General features: G+C 43.4%; 1 protein-coding gene and 1 non-coding gene across 2 annotated transcripts in view; both read right to left on the bottom strand.

Moving 5' to 3' along the window:
- The window catches only part of Jak1 (Janus kinase 1), a 112,064-nt gene that overhangs the window by 70,772 nt on the left and 18,949 nt on the right, over positions 1–22,343 (bottom strand). The window lies entirely within an intron of this gene.
- Positions 17,896–18,037, bottom strand: LOC115030983 (small nucleolar RNA SNORA48). The gene has a single exon (XR_003836576.1). It is a non-coding gene; the product is annotated as a small nucleolar RNA SNORA48 (small nucleolar RNA).

Genomic DNA, 22,343 nt, shown 5'->3' with positions numbered 1-22,343 from the left:
ATGTCATCCGGGAAGATTCAAGGTTAAGCAGCAGGTAAATGGTGAGACCTGTCCACTTCTGACCAAACTGGTTTCTGATCTGAAAATAAGTTACGGCTTGGGGGCAGAGTGGTTAAAACCTAACTAACCTTTTGGGATTCTTTTGTTATTTTACTAAGTTAAGGAGTTCAATTTTTCAAAAGCACATTGACTCCTCTGTCCCTTTCTTATCTCCTTTGTACCCTGGGTTGCTGGAGAGGCTTCCTTCTAAGAAACAACCAGCTAAACCAAACTGACACAGTTGAGTAGGGTGCCTCACCACTGTAATCCCAGCACTTGGAAGACTGAGGTGGAAGAATTACAAGGCTCAAGCCAGCATAGCTACACCATAAATTCAAAGCTAATCTAGCCTATAATGTGAGAGCCTGCCTAAAAAAACAATCAACGGCTGGGGAGATGAGTTAATGGGTAAAGTGATGACTGTACAAGAATGGGGACCTGAGTTAAGTCTCCAGTACCCATATTAAAAAGTCAGGCTCAGCTATAGTTCAGAAGTAGGATATGGAAACAGACACGTCACAAGGCTCACAGTCCAGCCAATCTAGCCAAAACAGTGTGTTCTAGGCTCAGTGAGAGTCTGTTTCTAAAAAAATAAGGTGAAGAAGTGACTGGAGAAGAGAGCCTGATATTAACTTTTGTTTGTTTGTTTGTTTGTTTGGGGAGGGTTGTTGTTGTTTTGGTTTTGTTGTTGTTTGTTTTTTGTTTGTTTGGTTGGTTTTTCGAGACAGGGTTTCTCTGTATAGCCCTGGCTGTCCTGGAACTCACTTTGTAGACCAGGCTGGCCTCGAACTCAGAAATTTGCCTGCCTCTGCCTCCCAAGCGCTGGGATTAAAGGCGTGCGCCACCACACCCGGCCTGATATTAACTTTTGACTTCCACACATGCATACTCTCTTCCTACACAGACACCAAACATAGGGCAGAGGGAGGGAATAAGAGAAAAACTAGGAGAAAACTGGGGTAAGGAAAAGATGAAGTTATCACTTTAAAAAGTCACCACTCCTTGTTCCCATCTCACACAAGTCTAGGGAATAAATCCTGTCTCTTTCCAAAAGGAAGAATGAGAGTCAGTTCGGCCAAAGTGCAGTAACAGCTCTATGCCCAAATCCAACGCAGCCCTCCTATCACCTTTCTCAGCCTCAGCAGTCAAAACAGAAGCCTAAACAGAGAGATGATCCAGACAGAAACACCAGGGATACACAGAGGTGTCAGACAGAAAAAGATGCAGCCTGCCCATTTGTACGCGACACCAAATGCACCCCCTGTTCCATGCCTAAGAAGGCAATTCTTGACATCTGCCCTCAAATAGAAAGCCTTGGCTCCATCATAAGGAACCAGTGCAGCCAAGAAGATCACATAATTAGACTGAACGGGCAGTAAGGGGCAGCACTGCTCTAAGCCTTCTCTCCAGAGGTAAACCCTGAGATATTCCAGTCCTCTTAAGAGACACAGCTGGCAGCAGCCCCTTCACACACAAAAATTCCCTAAACATCAAAAGGTGGTATGAGGTTCCTCATTTGGTTGGTTCTAAGAAAATACAATATAAAAGCAAAACCTTACCATAAAATATTCTCCCTGCTTAGGTACTCAAGAACAACTAACGAGACTGTTCCTCTACAGTGGTGGCTGTCAGCCTTCCTGACGCTGTGACTTTCAAATAGTTTCTCATGTTGTGGTGACCCCCAACCATACAATTACTTCATTGCTAATTCATAACTGTAATTTTGCTACTGTTATGAATGGTAATGTAAATATCTGCTATGCAGATGGCCTTTGGCATCCCCTGTGAAAGGGCCTTTCAATCCCCAGAGGGTCACGACTTACAAGTTAAGAACAACTAATGTACAGGATCAAGGTATTTCTCACTGAATTGACCAGCTATCTCATTAGCAGCTACAACTTACAGTAGCTGGGGATTTGGAAATTTACTATTTCCTTACTCTTAATTATATATAAATAGCTGGAATCCCCTGTCAGTTTATCCAGCCAAGTTTACAAGAAATCACAATGGGGGGATTTCCAAAGCCTCAGACAGAAGCATAGAGGCTACTTATCTATTAATCTCAATTTACAAGCAACTTCACAGCTGACTAGTAACAAAGCTGAGAGATAGGAAGATCTCCCCTCCTGCCACTCTTTAAACACTCAGTAGTAGTTAGGCTTTCAGTAGCCATGCTTGTCAAACACTGTGAGTAGCTAAGTTCCTAGCAGATCTGGAACCTTCTAGCCACAGTCACTAAATCACAATCAGAAATCTACTTGTCAAGCTTTAAAAACAAATCTGCCAGTCTTGGATCAGATGAGGTCTACCTTGTGATTTTTATAGAAAATTGTGGGTGAACAAGACAATACATAAATATTTAGGCCGGAGCGAGCAGAGCCAACCAGAGTGAGCAGAGGTCCTTGAATTCAAATTCCCAGCAACCACATGATGGTTTACAACCATCAATATAGCTACAGTTTACTCATATGCATAAAATAAATATTCTAATATATATATGGAGAGAGGAACAAATGTTCACAAGTGGCAGTTAGCATCAATCAAATCTGGGAAAACTTCCTCTGCCTCTTCTGGGCAGTGTGACCAAGGGTACTTGAGCTCTGTGGACTCACACTTCCACATCTCCAGTACCATCTCCCTACCATCTTACTATTGCCAAAGACCAAGCAGAGAGGAAAGCTCCATCAGGTACAGAATTAAAGATACCTATCAACTACTGTAAGTGTAAATTTGGAATGCAAAGCATTGCTTGGGCAATGGAAGCATGGACACTCCTGGTGGGCACACACAGCTCTTTAACTCTATTCTACAGTGCCCCCCTCACGCCCAGGCCCACCTCAACCCACCTATTCCTCCACCTACTCCTAGCAACTGCAGCCTGCAACGGCACACAGCATAATCAGCATTTCATTAAACACTTTCCCATGTCAAGATCACCTGCAGCAGTTTAAAGCCTTGTGGGGAAAGTTTCTTTTTGAGTCTCTAAATTCTAGTCCCACTCACTTGTGTTATTTTAGCTCATTGGCAAGGGGTGTGGCTCAGCATAGAAAACTCACCTAGTATGTGCAAGGTACTGGGTTCTACCCTTACCATCACCAAGAAAGAAAGTGTACAATTACATCAAGACTGCAAACAGTTCTAGAACGTCACTTGAGTGGAACTGCAGAAATCTGAAAAGGTAAAACCGGTGACTGGAGAAATAACAGAAACTTTAACTTATCAGACCACACACAAGCACTCCAATTCTCTCCAAAGCAGATCAGCTCAGCCACAAGACAACCTATTGCCACAAAGGAGAGTCTCTGGCTTGGAGTATAGTGACAAAACCATTGTAAGCACTCCACCTCCATTCAGGTAGTCCTTATTTCTAAACCTTTAAAACCATCAGCTAAGAAGCACTCTTCATTCAAATAAGTTTAGAGTCAAGTTCACAAAGGTCATGACTTAACCTCTTCCCACATACTTCTTAGAACTTGGCCAGGTCTAAACTAATATAATCAGTACATTATACTAATGATTCCCAACATTCCCTCAACTCCTGCTTCTATTTTCTCATACCCTCCTCTTTACTTCCCTGAAATGAAAATTAAATTTATGCAAAATACATATGGCATATAATTTCAAAGAAATCAATAAAACTAGCTATCCAGGAGAATTTAACAAAAAGTATTAAGAATATGTACTCCAATATATAACTATCTGCTCTGTCATGAGTACATTAGAAGGCATAATGAGTCTCTCACTTTCAGCAACAGTAGAATAACCATGAGTATAATAGTAATAAAACAGACAGATCCTGGCATGTCCTTTTTGGTGACAAAACCACAATTATTTACAAAAATATTCAAGCAAAGTAACATGAAATTGTGTAAGAGTATATTCACTCACATATAGTCAACATTCCTGGAATATTCAAGTAAATCAAAATGGTGCAAAAATTGCTTTATATAAAATAGAATTAGACTCTGAAACATGTAAACAGGAATTTTTCCTTGCAAGAATGTTTGAGGAGACATCTGACAGTCATGTAAGCTAGCAGAAAGCATTCCTTTCACAGGGATGGTCTATGCACTATAGGATCTGTAAGCATGCTCGCTCAGCCTTCACAGTATCAGGATCCTCTCGTCTCATCAATAACAAGGCATGGCAGAACAGTCACTGTGCCATCTCAGAAGGCCACAGTCTTGTTGCCAGAAAACTTCTTGCAGTAACCTTAGAACACTTGGTCCCTAAGTAGGTGTTCAGTAGATCTGAGAAACTGAGAAGTTCGGGCAAAGTCAGTACCCTCAAGCAAAAGGCAGGCAGCTTTTCTCAGATCAGGAAGTAGAAGTGTTGACCTGTCACACTCAGAGAACTCTACAGGCTGCTAGTATTCCTGCCCAATAACCAACACCCAAGACCACATCAGCAAATACACATGGGAGGTAGGAGATGGACAGGAGAGCACAAAAAAAGTCTGTGAAAGCAGTGTAAATTCTCTGTACAAAACTATCACAGTGGATACGATAAGGATATATAGTATATGTCACCACATATTCATCCAAGCACATGTACACCCAGAGTGAACTAGTACCAACAGGGGACTTTGAATGACAATTTCATAATGAAACAAACAAAAGTACACTCTGTGGCATGGTTTCTATGAGCTTGGGAATGGCTTTAAAATCCATCCCAGAATGACTTCAAAGAGTTCTGCCAACTGATTAGGCTTCCTAACCTCAGTAATAAAGGAAAAGATAATCAATAAATTCAAGAGACTTCTGATGGGGATGCAAAGCTCTCTACCCTGGCATCCAGGAGTCCCTACTCCCACCACCTGAGCACCTATTCTGACTTGAGGCACACACTGCTACTACACACCTGACTCTCAAAATGACATGGCAAGACGCTAATTCCTACTTTGCAGGGGACTAAACGAGACCTAAATCCAAGGCTCATAGTCCAAAGAGAGACAGAGAGCCCAGATCTAGCTCCAAACCCATACTACATATCTGTAGGCACCTATAAAAATGCCTGTCTGACAGAGTAGTCACAATGGCGCCTTCTCTAGTATACTTTGCCTGTGTGTAAACTCCAGAGGTGGGCAGACACACAGAAAGCACATCAGATTTTAAAAATTGATTAATAATAATTTTAAAAACCCTGTTTTTCCTCAGCCAGAAGCACAGGGGCTTGAGAGAGCTCACAAATTAGGTCTTTAAATTAAGCTGTGTATACCATGCCCACAGTGGCCTCATACATGAAAATGTACCCAGGCATATTGGGTGCTGGCCCCAGCCTATCACCTTGAACATGCTTGATTTGTTCCTGCCTCCCTGATATTGCCAGTGGCTTGGTCCCTGTGCTCCAGCTTCTCAGCACATTGATATTTGTCCACCTATGACCTGGCTCAGGAGAGGTGCCCTTTTATCAATGTTCCGCTCCTCCCTTCAAGTCTTCCCTTGTCCACTCAAGCTGTTCCTAACTGCTCACATGAAAGAAAGAACCTACTTTTGGAGCCTTCACAGCACTCTGTTCACAGTTTCCTCGGGCCCCTTCTCCACCTTTCACACGACAGCCTTCTGTACATGTGGCACTTCTAAGACATCATGAGGTCCTTAGTTACCCAATATCCTGTACTAGATGCCTACTAAGAATACAACCTTGCCCGTAGCTCCCAATACCCCTGAACTATCCATCTGAGAGAGGCGCATTAAATCCCAGGGAAACTAATGCTACACCAACCCAGGGAGGAGGAGCCAGGAGTCAGTTCACTGCACTCATTAATCCACCTCGTGTATCAGATAAGGTGTTATTGCCTGTCAAAGCAGAGAAACCTGAAAGTTCAGGTCTGGATAAGTTTCGAAGCACTAAAAAGTGATGAAAACAATTTCAGATCAAGAAATACCACCAGAAGTATAGGCTCAGGCCATTTACCCTAAAGCCAGCATCTTGGTGTCTAGAATAGGCCAGACAACCATGCTCTGAAGATGAGCAAAGGCAAAAACCAAGAGCAGGCTGTTACTCAAGTGTCCTTTCTACCTCCTCAGGGAGTCCCAAATGTTCAGCAAAGGAAAAAAAATGTCTTAGAGAAGCTTAGGTTTGTGGCACTCGAACGCTCGCACATGCACGCACAGCAGTAATATGAAGATTTTTCAACCTGTATTCTGAGGATTCAAGGTGCTATAGCAGTCAAATTTCATTATGAAATATATATACTTCAAATTTTCAAATTAAATATGCCTGTACAAAATTAAGTTTTATAGGGGAAAATATTCTATATACAACCTTTTTGTTTACCCCCAAAACAAAGCTATTCTCAACGATTCTAAGCTTATCTCTGAATACTGAATAAATCACTGATTCTAAAGGAGGCTGTGTCTATTATTTTCCAGTTTAGCCTGTACCGTGTTCCTTCAAAATTGTTCCAGCAAGTATATCATATACTTGTAGCACGTTCAATCAAAGGTCAGGCCAAGCAGACACACACATCTGCTGGTTTGTGCTGTTATCCCAGAGAATAGCCAGTTACACAACAACAGATGCATATTTTGAAGGCGGTACTATAATAAAGGAATGAGCGTACTCAATCATCCACTTTGCATTTTGTGAGACAAACCAGAAGCATTTGCTAAATAACAAGATTCTTCTTTGAGACAAAAGATTCCACCTATCCATCTTTCAGGCGTCTAGGTCAATTTAAATTAAAGAGCATCCTTTTAAAAAAAAATCACAAGGTAAATATCAAACTATTCTTATAGGCAATTACTTACACATGCAAACCAGCCTCTTATATACTGCAACCAAAACTAAACTCACAACATAGTCTCAGAACTCAAGCCAAAGTTCAGCGCTTATTACCACAATTCTGCTGCCTGTACGCCCACCCCAACTGCTTTTGGTATAGGCCCCTGCACTGATCTCTTGATTATTTTCAGTAGGTATGAGTCCTAATCTATGACTGTATACACACTTAGTCTCATTGAGAAGCTCGTTAGGTTTTATGTAAATGCAAAGGTGGATATGCCTACTCCTAAGTATGGTTGGGGAGAAGCTATTTAGTGTAGATATGAGGGAGCAAACAGCCAGAGGCATGTGGAAGAGTCCAGACTGAACATGGCCAGCAGACTAGAGCGGGCAATGGGGGTGGGGGTGGGGGACAGGGAAAGAAAAAGAGGAAAGAGAAGGACAAGAGAAGGGATGAGGAGCCAAGAGAGCATGTGGCCAAAATAGCCCGGTTACAGAGGGAAAAGCTGGGGGAAGGGAAACAAAGCTCAACAGGCTGGAAAGGTTTAGGGGATGGGTGAGGAGCAGGGAGAGGAGCCAGAGCTCTGCAGAAGGTACTTGGGATGCTGAGGTCTTGGTGTCCAGTGTTATATTATATATTATATATATAATAGGCACCTCAGTCAACCCATTTGTCCTGAGTTTCTTTGAGACCTAACACTACGTTCCACTGGGTTTGAAATAGGCTCTTGGTTTCTAGCATCAGACTCGACTGATCTGCAGGTTCTCTGCAGGTACTAACATCCCTAGAGGAAGGCATTTCCAGATGGGCTTGTACTAGCTGCCCACCCCATTCACTTGAGCTCCTCAAAGACTACATTTCCTGGTGAAAGAGGGCCTAACCAAGAACAAACAAGCCTACTGAGACGGCTCACTAGGTAAAAGCACCTCTGCAAGTTGAGTTCCAGACCCCATGGTGGAAGGAAGAACCAAGTCTAGAAAGCTATCCTCTAATCTCCATGTATATGCTGTGTGCATACACACACACACACACACACACACACACACACATGCACGCACGCTCATCATGCACACACAATAAAAATAAGTACAAATTAACTAAACTTTGAATTCCCTTTCTGCTTGTCAACAGTGAGGTTCCCATACCTATAGCAAACACCTAGACCTATAACTCAGTGTGACTCAGCCAAGTCCATACCTCTTCTACACCCACAAAGCAGAAACAAGAATCCACCTCACCCAGCCAATATGGCACAAGGCTGACTGGCTAGGTCCTAGGCCATTGCCTCTGGAGCTCAGCCAATGCCTAAGGAGCCCTTGCTCTTAGCTTACCAGGTGGCAGGAAGTCCACATTCTCCTTACCCTCCCACAGCTGCCTATTCCCACTGCTGTGGAAGAGGGAAAGGTTACCTGGAGACAATCTGAATCTGATAATGAAATAAGGGCGAAAATCAGGCACTTCTGTTACTCCCAGAAATGTACCCTAAGAACACACAAAACACACAGAGATTGGGCAGCCTGAGTATTATTGTGTGTTGTTCATAATGGGGGCAAAAAAAAAAAATCCCTGTAAACATGGGCCTTGACAGATGACTCAGTAGTTAGGAGCACATGCTACTCTTGCTGAGGACCTGAGTTCACTTCCCACATCAGGTAACTCAACTTCTGGGGATGTGACTCTCAATCTCTATTTCTCTCTTCTTCTCTCCCTCTCTCCCTCCCTCTCCCTTTTCCTCTCCCTCTCCCTCTCCTTCTCCTCCTTTTCTTCTTCTCCCTCTCCCCTCTCCCTTTCCTTCCCCCCTCAACTGTATGAATCTGCTTTCTCTCTCCTCCTGCCTTAAAAAGAAAGAAAGGAAGAAGGCAGGAAGGCAGGAAGAAGGCAGGCAGACAGGAAGACAGGCAGGCAGGCAGGAAGACAGGCAAGCTAAAGCAACCTAAATACTTTCTAAATGGATACTGACTTTGAAGGGTAACATCCAGACAATACACTTACAACAGTCTTAGCTCTATTATGCAATGCAGTCACATTGTTATCCACTGATATATTTTTGTTGTTTTGAGAAGTTTTTTGTTTGCTTGTTTGTTTTGGCTTTCGAGGCAGAGTTTCTCTGTGTAGCCTGGCTGTCCTAGAACTAGCTCTGTAAACCAGGCTGGCCTCGAGCTCACAGAGATCCACCTGCCTCTTCCTCCCAAGTGTGATAGGTTCTTTACATCTCATCTACTACTCACACTAACACTACTCTGAGGTAAACATCATCACGTCACTTTATAAAAAGGGAAATCAAGATTCATAAACAGTTTAATCCAAGGCTACTTACATAGCTAAGTGTGTTCAGCTTGACTCACTGGTTTCGCAGCTAACAAAAGCTACTTAAGCTGGATGTGCCGCTACAAAAGTCAACGTGTTTGCTAAGCTTCCCTGCAGCGTGTATTCTGAAGGCTTGCAGAAGATGCAGAGACAGAACAAGCTGCTCAGCTACTTCCAGTATTAACTAATGCTCCTCTGCTTTTTAAATCTACACAACGGTGAAACCATCTGTCCATCATCAAACAATCTCCAAGGCATCTCTGAGGACTTCTGACTACTCTACTCTCCCACAGTAACATCCTGAGGGTAAAGCAAAGGAAATAAGAGAACATGTCCACCTTAGTCAGGGTTACTAATACTAGGATGAGACACCATGATCAAAAGCAACCTGGGGAGGAAAAGGTTTATTTCACTCCGTTCCATAAAACAGCTCATCATCAAAAGCAATAAAGTGAGAGCAGGAACTCAAGCAGCGTAGGAACCAGAAGACAGGAGCTGATGCAGAGGCCATGGAGGGGGGCTGCTTACTGGCTTGCCCCCATGGCTTGCTCAGCCTGACTGCTTATAGAACCCAGAGTGACCAACTCACAATGTGTTGGGAATCGATCACTAATTAAGAAATGCCCAACAGGTGGATCTTACAGAGGCATTTTCTCAATTGAGGGTCCCTCCTTTCAGATAACCCTAGCTTGTGTGAGGTTGACATAAAACTAGCTAGTACATCCACCATGAACTCAAAGCTCTTTATCCCTGCTAAAAGTCAAAAGCCGTTGCTGATACAGCCTGCAGCCATGGAAAAATATAAAGACCGTGTGCTCTTGCATGCTCGTGTTTGTGAGAGTGCATGTTTCTGTGTGTGAGCACTCACACACATATGCACATGCACGCAAATAAATATAATTAAAACTGCACTATTAGCCATGCCAAACATTTTACACATTTACGCAGTGACACATAAAGGGGCTACCTCTGTTACTTCAACCCTATAAATAAGCAAACTCAGATACAAAGAAGCCAAGCTTCTTGAAATTCCCACTTCTTGAAATTCCCACAGCTAAGAAAATGTACCCCCTCCCCTTTCCTGGTGTAGCAGAACACAGAGCTCCCTTCCTCAGTGTGGTTTTGAACTTCTGGATTCTTAGATTCCAGGAAGCTATCTAGAGCAACAAAAGTCACCATCAAGGTATCAGATGTGAACAATCTATAGCTCAGGAAAACCGTTCCTGAACACAGCAGTTCTCAGCCCTGAGCAGTCTTTGCCTCAACAGGATGCACCGTTCTCTGGGTAGGGCTCCAGGGAAGTGAGGAGACTTCTGAGGACGTGCACACTGCTGGGGACACCACCTCTCTACCTGAGGCCCTCTCCTCCCCTCAGCCTCCCTCAATGACATGGGCAGTATGATGCTGCTGGCCCCTCACAGGAGCCTGAACACAGGCCTGCAGGATTAACTCTAGCCCTGAGGACCTTCTTGTCACTGATGCCATCGCAGGATGGAGTTAGCCTAAAACGGGAATAGTGTATTTCTAGTACTGCAAAATGCAATCTATTTCCTTCCTTGGGGATGCTGCTGGAAGCTGAGCATGGCAGGTAGGAAATGCCTATAATCAGGAGGCTGAAACAAGAGGGTCAAGAGTTCAAGGCCAGCTGAACCACATAGCATATTTCAGTCTGCTGACAACACAGTTCTCATATTAATGCTATAAATGAAAGTTGACTTTGAAGTCATAGCGCACAGATTTTGATTAGCCCAAATTACATGTTCCAACAAGGTAATAATTTCATTAAGTTTTTACAGTAACAAAGTCATAAATAAGGATAACAAAGTTATAAATAAATACATTGGTGTGCACGCTAAGAAGGCTGGTTGTATCCAAAAGGGAAATCTCTGCTATAGGCCTCAGATATTATCCGATGACATTTTTAACTTTTGGTTGGTAGAAGCTTGTGATCTGTTAATATATCCCAAAAGGTTTCACATGATAAGTCACAAGGATGTTGGGTCAGATATAACAGAGGTGAGCAATTAATGCTGATTAAGGAGACTAAAGACAAACTGTAGGTTCTGGGCCTGAAACATTCCAAACTCCCCATAATCACTAATGTTATAAACAGTGCAATCAAGTCAGTATAAGGCATAGCTTCCCTTCAGGAATTTGAACCCAGAGTCTAATCTGGACCTCATGAAGACATTGTGTTTGGGGGGGGAATGAATATGAATAAAAAGATGTACATACCACACTCCTCTCCTCTTGAGATCATCTGAATATAGTAGAAATACATATACTCTAAAGAATTGTAAATACAGGAGCCCTCTGGAATTAGGACACTCACAGACTATGAAATAAACACCATGAAGAAAGGTAGATGCTGACTAAAACCCAGAAGTGGATAAAGGGAATGGAAGGGCCGGGGGCATCCTAGAAAGCAGAAAGCGCATGGAGAAGAGAGAGGAATCAAAAGCAGTCCCTGTTCCTGATCACCAGCTCTGAAGAGGTTACTGGATTCTCAGAGACCCCTCCCAAATCTCCTTCAGCTTGGCAACTACAAAACTTGCTTGGAAAACAGCACAATAAATGGCACAATGTATGAAGCCGCTTACAGTGCCACTGCTTTTTGAGGAGGGAAGCAAGGGCCTGCCAGGGAGCCACAGAGAACAGCCAAGCAGGAAAGCGCAGAGTGTGTTCACATTGGGAACATCTGGCAGGCATCCTGCAAACAGTGACTGTGGTGACTCATCATAATGAGGCCACAGAACAGCAAGGAAAAACCACTAGCAGGGAAGGGTTGGCATTTTCATTTCAAAACAAGATGGAGCTCAGGTCAAGGATGTATCTATCAAGGATCAGTCTATAACAAGGGTAAGTCTCCAGAGTTACCTATAAAACATGGACACTCTCTTCTCTGAGTCTCTGCAGAAATGTGGCAAACACATTCATATCACCACTACCCAACTTAATGCAGAGGCTGTATCCTATTTTCTTTCTTTCCACAAAGTGGGTAACTTAGACTGTCATGTCAGCAGATGGGTAAAGACTGACTAGTACAAACCCCAGTGTTCCCAGCACTAGCTATAGTAGCTAGCAGGAGTTTCATGGTCCACTTATAACAGCAACTTAATCCTAGGCACAGGTTATACTGCTCCCCACATCCTCAATCTGACATGGGGGTGAACTCTGTTCCCTCTAACAATGAAAACGAGAAGATGCACCTAACATCCTTCATCCTGGCCCCCCAACCACCCACACACACACACACACACACACACACAAAATGAACTGGTTTCCAGTCTCCTGTTCCCCATGACCAAAACCTAACCATCATCCTGGGAGACTGCTGAAAAGACTAATCATAGATCATTTCTGACCTTCTCCTTTCTCTGCCTATCAGAGGATAAAACCAGGAAGACAGGCTGTAACCCATTCTAAGTCAAGTCCCCAACAGACTGTCTTTCCCTCCACCTCAGCTGAGTGGCAGTCAGACTATCGAGCATTTCCAGATCTGACAATACCTGAGGTATCTTTGAGGCTGAGGTTAGGGAGCTGGGGATAGAGTTAAAATGATGTTTAAATAAACCTGACAGAACCCTGAGGGACAACCTAAACACAGTCCATGTGCCTGGATATTAGAAGATCTGGCCAAGACTCAGCGGCCCAAGAACACCTCTCAGCCTGTCCATTTCACCAAGCCCCTACCAGGCCTGGTCTTTACAAGTATCAACAAGCAAGAGGCTGATGAGAGACATCTTCAGATCCCTTCTTTCCATCCTGGACATGACAGAATTCAAGCACATAGAAGACAGAATGAGAGAGAAAGCAGCAACCTTCCTCTTCCAAGACAAGAACACCCATTTTTACCAGTAGGCTCAATAAGTTTCTATCTCTGCTCTGAACTACACATTTCCAAAAAATTACAGGAGCATATATACTATGCTAGATATTTAAGATTAAAAAAATAGGGGCTAGAAGGTGTCTCACAAGACAGTGCTTGCTCTGCAAACATAAGAGCACAACTTTGAATCCCCAGAACCCATGTAAAAAATAAAACAAACAAAACAGACATGGCTGTGCGTGTAAGTACAACCCTAGGAGACAGAGACAGGCAGAGCTAAAGAGCTCACCAGCCAGCTAGGCCAGCATAACTGAAAGGGTTCTGTCAAAGATCCTATCTTAAAGGAATAAGACCGAGAGCAATAGAGGAAGATACCCATATCTTTCTCTGGCTTCTCCAAGAGCGTAAACATAAATACTTACATTTTTTTTATGTAGGTTCATATTTCCATCCAGTCAAATGAGGCACCTCATGTCACTGTCAAGACCCCCAAGACTTCTCAAAAGTGTAACTACATAAGGAACCTAACAGAAAGGCTGGGAACATCACAGCTTGGAGACTAGAGTGAGAGTAAGAGGCAGCTCAGTGGTCTTTAAAAAGGAGAAAACCAGGTATGGTGTTACACCTATAATCCCAGCATTTGGGAGGGATTCAAGTTCAAGGTCAGCCTGAACTATACCGATAGTGGTTCTGGGACAGCCTGGGTTACAGGGTCTCAAAATAAGTACTTGATGAATGAGTAAATGAGTGAGTGGAGAAATTCCCATAGGATCATAAAGATATTAGGTTGCTTAATCACTTAACACATGTGAGTGTTCCATCTCCTATGTAAATGAAGAGGTAGAGGAAGAGGTAGAGAGCTAGTTTCCTTAGAAAATGCTACTCTACCTTTTAAGAATTCTTAATATGACAAAGCTAAATTGTATGAACTTGCTGATACTTGACATTTTATAAAGGAAATGGAAGTTTCACAAGGTTAAACCCGATTGGTATGAACAACCACTTAGAGCAGCACATCCTAAATTGGAACCCTAGATAGGCTCATACCATCCACACTGCACAAAGAGAAGGTCGGGTTGACGACAGTCTGGGGCTGACACTCCCATCCCAGGCTGGACTCGGGGCCTCATGAAGCCTGAGTAACCTTTGCTATTTTCGGTAGCTGATCAAATGCAATGCTGGTTCCTGGCCACCACCTGTTACTCTGACACCATGGAGCCTACATCCCACAAGAGGCTCACAGGCATTCAAAGGACAAACCATATTATGGGGAAACACCACAGGAACCTCCCAGTGGCATCTCTGGATTCTAGGAAAATTCCATCTACAAATCACATCACAGTCTATCATCTGAATTTTCGCTATTATTGCATTTATGCCTGCAGCCTTTCAGAAACTAGTTCCAAAGGATGATTCAGACACCACCTTGAGTATCTTACGTTGGTTTTGGGTTTGTTTGTTTTTTTTTTAAATAAGCCTAATGCCCTTAAAACTTCAGAGATTTCTGCTTATGTTCAACTTTAACTCTAGAACAGACTTTCTCTATATACCTTAGCAACTTTCTGCCAGCCTACAATTATTATCACAAAGGTGTTTTTAATCTTTCATTTGCCCTTGCGTATGATGTGCTCCTGTATGCACACTTGTGTGTGAATGTGGGTACACATGTATCACGGTGCAGGTGCAGAAGCCAGAGGCTACCTCAGATGTCAACCTTCACTTTCCACCTTGTTTCAGACAGGCTTGTTTTACAGTTTATGGTTTAACTCTTCTTGGTCTTAGGGTTTAAGGTTCATCCCCTACCTATTACATATACCAAGGTTCCAGGGATATTCCTGCCTCCACAGCCCAGCTCCCCACAGGCGCTGTGAGATGACAGACACACACGTTCCCATGCCACCATTACAACGACTCAGGACCTCAAATGTCAGCAAGCACTTTATCCAGAGCCATTGGCCCAGCCCAAAACAAAGTTTTCTTTGTGATTCTCTCTTGGGAAGCCTGCACTCATCCTAGGCCTGGATTGCTGCCTTTCTTGAACATGTCACCCTCCGTCACTTAATGCCAGTGACTAATTCTACAATAAAAGATACTCCCAATTAACTCCAACTCTGATTTTAAAGATAAAATGTGTGTTACAGGCATTCAATAGAATATCATTAGAGCAGTAATTATATCCCAAATCACTCATGGAACAATCCCCCTCTCCAAGGAAAAAAATACAGGATCCTGAAAAATGCTTTGTTGTATTTCTTTCAGTATTGGATTCGATCCTTCAGGTTGAAGAGAACTGAACTAGCCACAATTCACTGGAAGCCTGGTATTCTCTAGATGAGATAGTCCATCTGCAGGTCACTTCGGTATACACTAAATTATTTTCCTTGATAAAAAACACAAAGTACAATTTTGTGTGTATAGATTTGTTTTAAGTCCGTTTCATTACATATCCCAACTCACAGTCTTCCTGCATCAGCCTCCCGAGTTCGGGGTTATAGGCACATGCCACCATGCCCAGCCTACAAAATATATTAAACGAATGCTGTTTCACATCTGAGAAGCCAGTTCTTTTACATTCAGTTAGATATATGAAAATACAAGACATTACTTTTTTCAAGTCAAGAACAACTTTAGTGGACTCTGAGATGTATATTTGATTATCTTTAATGCATTATGAATAAAGCTAATTGGTTTGGATTTGCTGGGGCTGTTCCTACTTGATCTTACTCTTCCTGTTCCTCTGACATCAGAGCTATTTATCTCCTTTATTTCCCATTTCCAGAACCACCTATAAAGTTCAAAACCACTACCAGTGGAAAAAACTAACACAAAACTGCATACTTGTGAGTTTCTCAACTAAAGTTGAGTTCATTGCCAAAAAATAAATTTAAATTTGTTGTACAACCTGGGAAGCAAAGGTTCCCTGAAATCTCTCTTCTCAAGACTGCATGTCCACACAGGACGTGGCATGGGTAGAGGGAGATAACAGTAGCCATCTTAGGATGGCTTCCTAGAGTCCCCAGAACAGCACTGTAAACCTCTGCACACACAACCTGTTTTTAACGTTTTATTCTCTGTGAGTTTCATATCATGCTCCCCAGCCCCACTCATCTCCCTGTCCCCTTGTATCCACCCTGTGCCCTTGCAGACTCCCACCAAAAGTAAAATCCACGGATGCACCCACACATACAACAACAGCTTAGAAAACACGTCATTGTGGAAGCTGTAGTATCTCACAGTTGTCCCAGTATATCCCTCTGTCCACACATCTTCAGTTGTACACATTCATTAGTATGAATCATGAGTCTAGTTTGAGATCTTTGGCTTCTATGACACTATCAACATTGGATCCTCATCAGGACTCCTCCTGGTTATCCTGTTGTTGCCCTGTGTGATGGAGATCCTGCAGCTTTGGAACAGCAGGACTAGCCCTTTCACGCATCTCATCCATTTGCAGATGATAGAGATTTTGGGATGGGCCAATTCACATCTGTAGATCTGGGTCTGGATGGTGGCTGAGCAGGTCACCATACCAGGGTAAGCTCTCCAGCACTGTTCTAGCTAAGTCATTCAGTGCCACCATCCACAGGAGGCAAAGTCATCTTTCCTGTTCACATGCCCTTAAGGCCAGCTCACTCACACCACGCCTCCATAGCCAGCTCTATCATGCTGCCCAGTCAAGGTGTGGGGAGCCAATTCTCCCAAGCTCTCCTGCTCTCACACCCTCTAGGCTGGCCCACCTACCATTTGCCATCAGAGCCAGCTCCATTGTGTTGCCCAGGCAATGCAATGTGCAGTACTTGCTCTCTTGAGTGCTATAGCTAGTGAGAGGGCAGGGCTAGGTCTTCCACTCTCATGACCCCAGGGACAGATCTCCTGGCTACTGAAGGTGGCAAGAGGGAGAGGGCATCATCACCCCTGCTCCCATGCCACCTCATGCCAGACAGTGGCATGGTAGAGCCAACTCTCCCACATTCTCACTCTGGGGGGGTGGCTCACCTATACCCACCTCCACCAGAGCCAGCTTGATTGTGCTGCCCAGAAGTAGTGCAGGGTCCACTCTCCTAAGTGTTGTAACCTGCAAAGACAGGGTCAGCTCACCTGCTCTCTAGACCCCAGGGCCAGGTCTCCTGATTGCCACAGGTGGTGGTAGGGGGACATCACCTCTGCACCCACACCCTCATCCTCAGGCTGGGTCACCTGTGCCCCCCTGACCAGGGCCAGCACTACTGTGCTGCCAAGGAGGGTTACAGAGCCCTCTCTCCTGAGTGCTGCAGTTGATGAGGGCTACAGGGTTGCAGATCTAGCTCTCCTACCTCACGACCCAATAGGTGGCTTTCCTGACTGACTGAGGTGGAGGAGTGGGGGATGGAGTGGCAATCATCTCTACACCAATGTCACCCCATGGCAGATGAGTGAAGGGGTCAGCACTTACACATACATACATACCACCACCATCACCACTAGGGCCAGCTTCACTGTGCTTCTGGGGTGAGGCACAAAGCCCCTCTTCTGAGTGCTGCAGAGGTAGGGCCAGCTCTCCAGTATGCTGCATCCAGAGACAGGCAGGGCAAGTTATGAACAGCCCCTCAACATCCATGTGATTCCTAGAAGCTGCCCCAACTCAGCATCAGCTTAGGCTAGGACTTCACCATGGCTCCAGGTAGCAGGGCTGGTGGCTCACATTAGGCTCCTCCTCTCTACCTTCCAGTCTCCAGTTCCATCTCTTTTCCTAACGCTCCACTTCTCCTTCTCTCCTACCTGACCAGCACATACTTGTACACTGTGCTGGCATCCACTGTAGGCTGGCCACATGGCTGGGGGGCCCTTGCATGAGATCCTCCATCTGTGCTGCATGGTGAGGCAGCAAGTGGTTATCTATGGCCCTCCTGTGCTGCTGTGGGCAGTCCGTGGATGGGTCAGCAGTCCATAGGTCTCTGTCTGTTTTCCTCCTCCTGCATTGTGCTGCCTGGATTTGATTTGATTTGATTTGATTTGATGAGTCCTAGGCATAAGACAGCTTTGACCACCAAGCTAGATATCAAGCTAGGATGAACAAAGGACTGCCATCTGCTCTGCCCTGACTGATGTAAGAGCACTACCACCACTATGGTGTCTTTTTGCCCATTACCAGGGAATACATTCTTAACGTTATAGTTAATTTAGTGTTAAAGAGATTGTTCAGCTAGAAATCTACCAGCCATCCTTCTTCTAGAAATTCTTCTGGCTCATGAGTTCAAAGAATTATTACCTGAAAGTTGATAATATACTTTACCCTCAAGACACCTAGTACCCATGGCACACTATTCAAGCTGCAGTCAGCCCTCGAGCCAGGTGGTTCATAAGTAAAAGCATAAACACACAGAGTGAGGCACAGCTGGGAAGAGCAATGTGCAGCAAGGAGAAAAGCATCCCAGCTCCACTCTTCCAGCGAAGCTTCCTGCAGAAGCTTACATCACCAGTTTCCAGTTTGATGCTAGCAGATAGTATGTTTTTTTTGCGTATGAAAAGGCATAAGTTTTCATGTCAGAAAAGAATTACTCATTTACAAAATGAACAAGGTACTTGATTTATCCAAACATTGATTCCCTTTTCTTTAAATGGAGATATCAATACATAGAGATTCACAGATTAAACCAAGCCTAACAGGATCTGGGCACAAAGGAGATGTTGTTATTTACAAGGTTATGTTTAAAAATATAATTCCTACACAGGGCTTTAAATGAATCCACAGAAACCACGGGGTTCTAAATTGTACTCTAAATCTACCTAGCACTATAGCTTTGACGTATATGTGTCACAAATCACTAAAAGCTGAACCTAGAGAAAGAATGAGGCAGTGTTCCCCCAAACAAGGTGACTCAATAACTCCTTTAAAAACAGGCTGGCACGCAATACACAATTTGGAGCACACAGATAATACATATTCACCAAGGAAAGGCTTCAGAGACTACACATACAGTCACAAGTGTCTCATGTCACCATCAGTACTTCTCTCTGGAGCTACACAGCAAGCCTGAGAGTCCTCAGGAACTGGTCCCACACACGGACATACTACCAGCCCTGAGAAAACATGGAATTAACAGAAAAACTATAGAAAGCACAAGAATTCTAGGCTACAGCTCTTCATGGTGGAATAAATACCCTGCATGTATGTGTACATGTGTATGTGTGGATGCATGTGTGTATGTTGTCAGCCACACAGGCACTTGCATATATGAGCAAGTATGCAGGAACATATGCATGTGAATGGAGAACTCATCCAATTCTGGAGAGAATTTCTATTACATAAGTAGGTTTTCAATCTCAGCCGTCTGGAAAATAAAGTGCAGTGTGGAGGGATTTGGTGCTTCCTGCTCAGCACTCACGGGTGGTCTTCCTGTTGTGGCGATGCCGTGTCCCCATGAGCACAGAGCTCAGCATCACCATGTTCATAACTGAACCTGAAGGACAAAACATGAGTGGGAAGGAAAAGCAAATGCACTTTCGAACTTTCTCAGAGTTTTTAAAATATGGTTATTATAAGAACAAATTCTCAACATCCAGAAAACTTAAGTTTTCCCAAAATAATTCATCCCTAAGGGCTTAAGGGAGCCAAGAATTTGCTATAACTTGTATCTACATCTGAAAAAAAAATGCATCTCTTATGTCCAGGGAAGCACTTTAGACAGGCAATGTCACAGCACCCTTAGAAACCCTTTCCTCTCACACACACTAAACGATCAGAAATGAAAAGTTAAAATGGCAATGTTTCATCTTGACCAACCAAATATTTTAGGAATCTGTGAACACGGTGAATATTTTCAAAGCTTTCTTTACCTCAATTTTTCACAAAAAAAAAAAAAAAAAAAAGAGAGAGATGAGAAAGGAAAAAGGTATATGGTGGTACAATTCTTGGCTGGCCTGGAGCTCCCTAGGTAGAACAGGTTGGCCTCCCAAACACTGGGATTAAAGGCATTTGTCATTACCAGGCTGGCCCTGAACTTCCTATCCAGCATATAATACTAGAACTATTGATCTTCCTGCCTTTATCTCTTACATTCTAGCCACTATGCCCATGAAGTCTTTGTGTATGGTAGGCAGGCTGTCCATCCCTAGTCCTGGAAAAGCAGTTACCTCTGAACAGTAAAACCTAAGAACTCTTAAGAAAGTTGGCAGAGCTCTTATTCCTACTGTACAAGGAAACACTGCTCTTAGACATAACTTCCCAAGAGCTGGGCAAGGAAGAAAGCAATGGTTCTGTACATTTCTGCCTCTAGAAATCCTCTGGAATCTAACAAGAGCCCAGCTTGGCATTTAGGAAAGTGATCATGGAGCAAAGTACTTCAGGAGGGGCATGAGCCTGTTGAAGAGCCCTTCTGTGAAACTCAGGGTAAGAGAGAAAGAAGGCATATGTTGCCAAACACTGAGTTTTAACAGAGCCGTTGTCTTGGGGCTACCACCCAAAATTTACCCATTGGTAGCAGTGTGCTACACTGAGAAAGAATTATAGTCATACTAAAACAAAACAAAACAGATGTTGGAGAGATGGTTCAGTGGTTAAGAATGCTGGCTGCTCTTGCAGAGAGAGGAAGGACCTGGATTCAGCTCTCAGCACCTACACGGTAGCATGGTAGCACCATAGCTCACAAGCATTCTTAACTCTAGATCCAGAGGATCCAATACCCTTTCTACCTTTATGGACACCAGGTACAGGCAAAACATTCATACACATAAGATAAGTCTAAAGAAAACACACACACACATACACACACACACATGCACAAGCACACACATAAACAACCAGCAACAGGAGGAAGCCTTAAAGGGAGATTTACCACTCACAAAAGAAGACACACTGGAGCTGAGCAGTGACCACAAAGGGATCCTCTTCTCGCCTGGAAGGCTTTTACTGCCTGCCTGCCTGCCAACAGGCTGGGTTGTGCAGGTTATCTCATTTAGCATTTCAATTAGACCCAGCAAGTATAACCAGCCCCACTTCTACAAACAAGCAAGTGGTGGCTGGCAAGGTATTATAGTAACTTGTCCCAAGTCCTGTAGCTATGACTGAAACTCTCACTCTCAACTGCTGATACTTTCTGGAGTAAATACTAAAGACTCAATAAAAATTAAAAACTTCTAAGTCAGCCAGGCATGTGTAACCTCACTTCCTTCCAGTGTTTCCTCATGTGGTTTTTTGTTTTCTAGTCTTTGACTATTCAAACTTAATAAATAAAGTTCTGTTTTCTATATTTTCCTCCATCAGAACACCAAAAGCATTAATTAGAGGAAATGTTGGTGGGGGGTATAGGGGGTGCACATAAATACACATATCAGACACTGCTTGAAACACAAGGACCCACAACAAATCTAGAAGGTGGATTCTCCTGTCCCCCCCACATTTTGCAGGTGAGTAAACTTAGATAAGTCAAAGCTATTTCCCACCTCACAAGTCTCTGCACTTGATACTGCTAGTCAGAAACACAAGATCAAACTTCTTGCAGAGCCATGAGTGATTCAGAACCACACAGGTTTCACTTTGTCTTCCAAATGCTATTCCCCAACCGACTGCCAAAGAGAGTCGGAAATGGAGAAAGACTGAAAATCCCTGATTTCGAGTTTGCACAACAAGCTATAGTAGAGAAGGCATAGAGAAGGGAGAAGTGTAGATAGGTGACCGGGATGTGGTTCAGGGGTAGAATGCTCACAGGAGGCTACAGGTCCACTCCCAGGACAATCAATCAATAGAAAATAATAAATAAAGCAAACTAAGAACCAACAAATGAAGTAAGGTAGAAAGGAGCACCTCAAGCTGCCTTTTATCCTTAATATATTAGTGTGTGTTAATTAAAAAGATGATTCCATAGCCAGACAGATTTGAAAATGGCTGAGTCAATGAACTTCTCTACAGGACCTCTCAGGCTGTGAACACATCTGTACTCATTCCAGATTGTAAGAGGATAAACGGAGTCACCTCACAGCAATCGCCACTCATGCGACTCCAAAACACTTTACTCAAAGAACATCTTGAGAGTAAACAGACTCATGAACTGACAGGAAGATTAGGGACTGCAAGTCAAAATCTGGTGCCCAGTATCCATGGCAGGACAAGGCCAAACACACCAAAGAACATCATTGTGTATTTAAGATAAAGGATAGTTTTCAAGGGAAAAGATGATCACAGTTTTGGACTTGTCTAAATTAGAATTATCTATAAGACTGTCAGTTCACAGGACGGTTGAAAACAGGTCTCATATATTTGTACCCACGTTCATAAAAACATCATTCACAACAGCTTTCAGGTGGAAGCAACCCAAATGTCCATCTATAGACAAGCAGATGAACAGTAACAAACAGACACATACGCACAACAGACTATTACTCATTCTTGAAAATGAAGGAAATTCTCCTATATGAAAATATTGTTTGAGAACATATTTCACATTTAAATGAAATACACCACTT

Source organism: Mus caroli, unplaced genomic scaffold (genome assembly GCF_978045245.1).
Source record: "Mus caroli unplaced genomic scaffold, Mus_caroli_1 scaffold_6, whole genome shotgun sequence".
NCBI lineage: Eukaryota > Metazoa > Chordata > Mammalia > Rodentia > Muridae > Mus > Mus caroli.
Note: the sequence above shows the minus strand (reverse complement) of the source record. Positions and strands in the feature narration are given on the sequence as shown.